Genomic DNA, 7,229 nt, shown 5'->3' with positions numbered 1-7,229 from the left:
TGGTTCTTCAGAGGCTCCCACTGCGAACCTCTGCCTGTAATCCTCCTGCCACAGGCGTTGCATTGTTCCCTGACTGCTGCTTCCCCTTCAGATCCTGGCCTTTTCAGCAGTTCTCTCCAGATATACCCTATTTTGGGGGTCCCATTGTCCTTTCTGGTGATTCTCTTGGGCCAGATTTTAAATACCTCCAGGTTGGTTTACTGTCTTATCAGGCTCAAGACTGGCTAGAGGACCTGTCACTTTTCCTTTATGCAGACAAACTGAGAGGTCTGATTCCAATTTAACTGCACCCTCTTCTCCCACAAACATCTGGCTAATTCGTTTGTGATTCAGATTTTCTAGTGTAGAGTCAAGTGAGTCACCTGACTGACTCTTAGCTACCTACTTTGAAACTTCTGCAGAATATCCATACATTGCTTTGGATTGACGCTTACTATCTATACTACCTTGATGCTGCCAATAAAATTTCCAATCTAATATCCTGGTACCCTGCTAATGATTTTCTAAATTTTATTCACTTGCAGAACCAAGTGATAAGCATGGAACTAAGGAGAAAGAGAAATAATCCTATTTTATAAAACTTGAGCCACTTGTCAAATTGACACATTTCATCCGCAGTCCAAATCCATACCACATTTTAATTTGCTTCATACTTGGACATTTCTTTGTACATTTAGTTTTAAAAAAAATTTTAATTAACGTCCCTTTTCATTGTTGAAAGAAGAATAACAGCCCTTCACCTTCTCTAAGGTCTTCTAATTTATAAATTATACTATTTGTCACAATTAATCCACTTCATTACTGAAGACATTTGGGGGTGGGGGGATCTTGAGTTTCTGTTCTGTTTTGAGTCATTTTCTCCCTCTCTCTCCTCAATACAATGCCATGTCTTTTCCATCTTCTAAAAACCAGCCGCCATCTCTGCTCTCTACTCTTCTCTATTCAGTGCTAGTATATAGTTAATACATTTTGTACTTATTCATTTCATTGGAATTTAGAACAATCTTCACTTTTGAACTAGAACAACTTTTCTAATGTAAATTTACTTAGATTATAAAAGTAGTCAAGAAACCATTTAGCCAAGCATTTCTTCTGGGAGATAAAAATATTTATTAGAGGAGATGGTTTTTGTAGGGATCATACTTAGAAAAAAAGTACTAAATAGAAATATAATTTGGGCTGGCTGAGTGGTGTGTTTGTCAGGAGCTGTCTTGGGACGCCAGCTCTGAGCAGCAGGGCCCTGGTTCAGATCTCACATGGGCCAGTGATGCTGCGCCCTCTACAACTAAGATGGTGAACAACAGCTCGACCTGGGGCTGGGCTGCCGTGAGTCGCTGGCGATGGCGTAGGCTGCAGTGGGGCTGGCTGGCAGTGGGCGTTAGCTTTCATGAGCTGCCGTGAGCCGCCTTGAGCAGCCATCCAATGGCCGGGGAGCAACTGCCTCACCAGGAAAGAATGCAATGATAATACCAACATGGGCCAGTGAAGTGACGTCCTCCACAACTAGACTGAAGAACAAAAGGACAGAAACTGTCTGTTCCCCTTCCACCAATTCCCCAATAAAATCTTTAAAAAAGAAAGAAAGAAATATAATTTAAAAGGGAGGAAAGCATACTTAGGAGATGACTAAAATTCTTGAAGTAAGTGAGAAATGGCTTATTTTAATTATCATTGTCTAGGGATCCTTAAAATGCAAAACCATTCTGTAAATAAAGCCAAACATCCCTTGCATTCTGAACTCCTAAATATACTGATGTTTGCACACACTTGTGGTTACACACAAACCTGAATACACTACAGATTTCTGACATTTTTATCATCCCAAAATATTTATTTACTCATTGTTTCATAAGTGAAGGGAAAAACTGTATAAATATATTTAACAGAAAGTTCTGTGACCAGAAACCTTTATACTCTTCTTTCTTTGTCTAAAAACAAGGAACAAACACTGACAAAATAATTTGTATTCTGTTTGTAGTTACTTTTTGAAGAATTATACTTTGTCTCACTACCTTAAAAACCATCTTCATATACTTGTCATTAAGTTAAAATATTGAATAGAGCTAGAATGACCATGCTAGAAATTTCAGAATAGATGTAATTCACAAAAAACATATAAAAGTCAAACACATGTCATTTTCTGAACGGTTATATGAAATTCAATTATTGTTACTAAGGACAGACATGTGAGAAAGACCCCTGGCATTAATGGATATGGGCATAGTTTTCTGTATGTTGAAACTGAAGTTCTACTTTAACCTGATTATCTACATAACTTATGTGTATTTGACAAAAATATATAATATATATATATATAATATATATAAGTATATATATACATATAATATATACTTATATATATATATATATATGGTGTATAGAACTTATAAAATAGGTATGAGTCTTTTAACTAACTATATATATTTTTTAAAAACACAGGGCTAGTAGAGAGTTATTGGGAGAATCCGCTGCCGGCTTCAGGCAGAACTTTCTGTCCTTCGCTGTCAAAGCCAGATGTCTAAGAAGCAGGGGATAATGGAACAGAAAGAAATCCTCCTCGAGCCCCATCTGGACCCCTTCCTCACCTTTATCCTCAGTCCACCCTGAGATTTCTAGCCACTGAAGAGCTCATGTGCTGCAGCCCCTTCGGTTAATTCTACATAAGCCATATTGTGCTCCTGCTGTGGTTAAGCACCGACCGAATTGAAAGCTGCGGGAGATATACAAAAATGACAAGAAACGCCCCCATTCTCAGCACTTACTGTCCAGCAATACTGCAGTACATTGTTCTGAAGGTCATCAAGAATAGCAAAACTTGTCTTTTAGGGTGAATTTGAGATTTTAAAGTAATCAGAAGTCACTGAGCACCGAACCTAGTGATTATTTCAGGTGACTAAGCTGGGTGCTTGAGGAAGATGGAGAGGCGCTCTAAACTAAAGCAATGAGCCTACTTTCCCTAAATGCTTTGTATAATGACTCCAAAGGCAATCCCAAAGAAAAACGTGCAAAAAATGTTTTGAGCAATGGCAGGATTATTGAAATAAGTGTTTAACCTTCCAAAGTGATTACTTTCAAAAATGATTTTACTTAAAGGTGTTAGGTCCTAGAATTTTTTAACGTGTCTTTATAATCACACATAGCTAGATTATAAACTATTTAGAGACAAGTACCATGTGATATGCTTTTTATATATTTTTTCTTATAGTATTTAGCATTGTGNATCTTAACTCTTGTTCTCTAACCTCAGTGGGAAGATGTAAACGTGCTGCCTGTGACCTCACCAGAGAAGTGGCTGGCAAAGGTGACACTTTGGTAGCAGGGGGGATCTGCCAAACATCAATATATAAATACCACAAGGATGAAGCTAGAGTGAAAAACCTTTTTTAATTACAGCTAGAGGTTTTCACCAGGAAAAACGTGGACTTCTTGTTTGCAGAGGTAAGCATAGCGTTATAGGGAAAAGGTTAAACCTATTTTGATAAGTATAAATGCATAGTTTTCAACTTTCATGAGAGTATTGGACTGCCTTATGCCCTCATTTCCCCCACATCGATGGTCAAAGGTTTATTTAAATGCACTGTAGTCACGGCCAACACCCTCTCACTTGTACGTTAGGCTCTCTGTGAAGCCAAAGGACAGACCCAGTGGAGGCCCCACGGTAGCCTTTGGTTTTCTAAGGTCAGGGTGGTCGCAGCAGCTGACTGTTGGGAAACCCTGCAATGTGGAGTCAGAGGAAAGGGACAGTGATTTGGGGGAGTATCCTCTCCCAAGGGAGGGGCAGGGCTAGAAGGAGCTGTGTGTATGGGCTAGGGCCAAAGCCTTGGGCTAGGTGGCTGCGCAGGCTCATCCGGGCCCCACAAACAATCCTTAGTACCGAGTAGTTTCCTTGCCCTCCTCTGTCCGTGACTTGCTCACTCTTGCCTCTCTGTTTTTACTCCAATAATAACATAGGAATCATATTTTGAAGAAACAGTAAGAATTGGTCACTGATTGGACATGAAGGCCCAGAACATTCTCTTCCTTCTGCCTCCAAAAATTAAAAAGCCCTCACTCCCCGTTTCCCATCATAATTGCCGGAGTCAAGTCCTCAACTCAGGTCTTTACCTCAACAAGGACAATAGCCTGCCAATTGCTATTTCCCCCCAAATTCTAATGAACCCATTGAAAACTTTGCTTCGCCAAACTTCCTAAGGCCCAGGGTCACCTACAGCTAACCCACCTGGGAAGACTCTTTGGCAGAACCTAGCACACACTCCACTCTATCTGTTCTCCAGATCATGGGAACATGTTTGTTTTCTTAGACTCTTTGTCTTTTGACTCTCTCTGTCACTCCTCACATATTGCTTCTGCGGAATCTGTTTCTAAATCAAAAAAGAAGAAACAGGAAGATATCTGATGCAGATTCCTTCACTCACTTAAGGTCAGCTTTTCAATTGTGGCACTTAGATGGTTCCTAAGAAGTGTCCCTGCAAATGGCATGGACTTACCAGACAGGGTGTCCTGTCCACCATCCACAAAGAAACTCAGTAGCTATCCGTCCCCACTGTGTGCTTCAAAGTTCTCATCTGGGGAAAGAGTCATATTTCCCTTCCTACTTTAGGGAACACTTATGAATATCTAACTAGAAGTGAATATAAAAGCACTTTGAAGTAGTACAAAGCATGAAAAACTATTCATTATTTTTCAGCATTACTCCAGTTTCATAAACGATGACTCCAAAGTTGATTAGTAAAACTTTTCTTCCTTAAAAATTATGTTTTTAAATCTTCAATTACTTTAAAAACCTTTGTGGGATATTTTTTAGATGACACCTGAATGAAAATCTATGTATTGTGAAAGCACCTAAAATATTTACTCAGAAACATATTCTTTAGTCAATCTGATAGAGACACATTCCTTAGCAAGTTTTATTTTTATCTCATATTATATATTCGGTAATTTTTATAACTGTTTTGTAACATTTGTGTTCTACCACTCAAAATCTGCTTTATAGTTGGACTAATAGAAAAACAATTTCTTTTAGTATCTTGAGTATGCTGAGGAAGCTGTGTGGGCTGTGGAAGTCTATACGAGTCTGGTCAACCTGTGGCAGCTACTATGTGCATAGGCCCGGAGGGAGACAAGCGTGATGTAACACCTGGAGAACGTGCTGTTAAGCTGGTGAAAGCAGGTAATTTGGGCTCATAATGTGATAAGCAGCTCAGCTGTTTATGAAATTTAGCAAAGTTTGCTTAATGTTGAGAGAGCAGTTCAGAAATGAAAGAATTAACTGGAATCGGTTTCCTTATCTGTAAAACTTGGGAGGTGGAGGGGGCGGCTACTGTCTAAGGTACCTTCCAACTATTAAAAAATAAAAGAAACAAGTAAAAAAAAATAAAATGTAAAAGTTCTTTATTTCTTTGCATAGGGGCTTCAATCGTTGGTGTGAACTGCCGACTTGGGCCTAGGGCCAGCATGAAGACCATAAAGCTCATGGAGGAAGGCCCCAGGCTGCCGGGTTAAAAGTGCGCCTGATGGTGCAGTCCTGGGGTTCCACACGTCTGATTGTGTCAAAGGAGGGTTTGTGGCTCTCCCAGAATATCCCTTGTGGTAAGCTCAGGCGCATAGTAGAGGTCTTTGCAATTTATTGTTATGGCAAAATGGAAACAGCTATGATGTACAACTATCATATGGTCTTATGATACAAGACTGCAGAAGGCAAAAAATATTCTGTGTTAGCCCAAAATGAGCTATCTGAAGAATGCATCATCTATAGCTTACAGGATTTTTTTTTAACTGAAAAAAAATGCCCATCAGAGCATCTATTATTTGAAAATGGAGATGGTAACAGAGATGCCATAACGACTATATTACAGGACTGGCGCCCAGGGTTGCAACCAGATGAGATATTCAAAACTACACCACAGAGGCCTACAACCTGGGGTCAGGTACATGGGCAGGTGCTGTGGATTTGAGCCCTATCACATCGGGGCGACTGCAGAGGAGCTGGCTCCAGAAAGGGGACTTTGGCCTCCAGCTTCTGACAAACATGGTAGTTGGGGAAGTGGCCTCAACTTCCACACCAACCCCTGAATTAGAGCCAGGTAGGAAGTTTTAAATTAACGTTACTAATTTCCTCAAACCTCATTCTATTTGTTATTTTAAATACGATGCATGCATATGATAATAAAAATTCAGAAAGTACAGAATTGTATAAAATGAAAAGTAAAAGTTGCTTGCCTCCTGACACCAGTCCCATTCCCAGAGGTAACCTGTTTGCCATTTATGTTTTGAAGTCTTTTACCTCTGTTGCTTGTTTTATCAATTTTAAGTGGTAATTACCCTTTATGAAAGCTAAGGAATTTAAATCACATCATCTTCCTCTTTTCCCTGTTCTCCTTTTCCCAATTTTGACTTACTGCATTTTTAAATTTCTTCTGTTGGCTATCTTTATAGCTTTGAATTTCATATTTGACCACCTCTGTTGTAACCCATTGATGAGGTAGTATTTGTTGATTCCACTCTTTGTAAAATAAAAATTGACTCCCTCTGCTTCTCTCTACTTTTCCTCCCTCGTCTACCTCTTGACTTCTTTAAGTTATACCATTACTTTTAACATCATCAAGGTTTATAATGATTGTATTCTGCTCTGTAATTACGGTTAAGTCTTCCAAGAACTGTCTGTAGATTTATTATAAAAAATATAAAGCTAGTCAATAACATTTCTAATATTATTATAATTGTCATATTAAACAAACAGGGCTCATAAAAAACAAGTTAGAACACAACTTTATTTGTATCTCCGTCTGTCTCTTTAAACCTGCTCAATGGGTGAGTTCTTTCCTCTGTTCCTGTTTGAAAATACTGACACAACAGCCCAGGACTCCTTTGGGTACTCTTAGGCACTAGAAAGCCCCACAATCACTTAGCAAACACAGTGTCAAATCAGTAATTAAGTGTTTGGTTCCATGTGCAATCAAAACTTGGAACATATTTCAAACTTAACATTTCCCATTTATTCCAGCCAAAGACTTCAATAAGCTGGAAATCAGGGAAGGCCAGTGTGATCCTTCCCTTTCTCTGTCTTGTGCTTCCAACCCACCCTTCCCATCAAGCTAACCATGGTTTCTGGCTCCTTCAGATTCAAAGTGAGAGAAGATAGAAAGGGGAGTAAAAGAGTATTACTTGACTGAGAATGGGAAGACCCCATTCTCTGGGCCTGGCAGATCTGCATGAGGACAGTCATGGTT

General features: G+C 39.3%; 1 pseudogene; it reads left to right on the top strand.

Annotated features, from left to right (window-relative positions):
• The window catches only part of LOC109381890 (S-methylmethionine--homocysteine S-methyltransferase BHMT2-like), a 20,462-nt pseudogene extending 13,252 nt beyond the window's left edge, over positions 1 to 7,210 (top strand).
• The last annotated feature ends 19 nt before the right edge of the window (positions 7,211 to 7,229 follow it).

Source organism: Hipposideros armiger, unplaced genomic scaffold, assembly GCF_001890085.2.
Source record: "Hipposideros armiger isolate ML-2016 unplaced genomic scaffold, ASM189008v1 scaffold_55, whole genome shotgun sequence".
Taxonomy (NCBI): Eukaryota; Metazoa; Chordata; class Mammalia; order Chiroptera; family Hipposideridae; genus Hipposideros; species Hipposideros armiger.
Note: the sequence above shows the minus strand (reverse complement) of the source record. Positions and strands in the feature narration are given on the sequence as shown.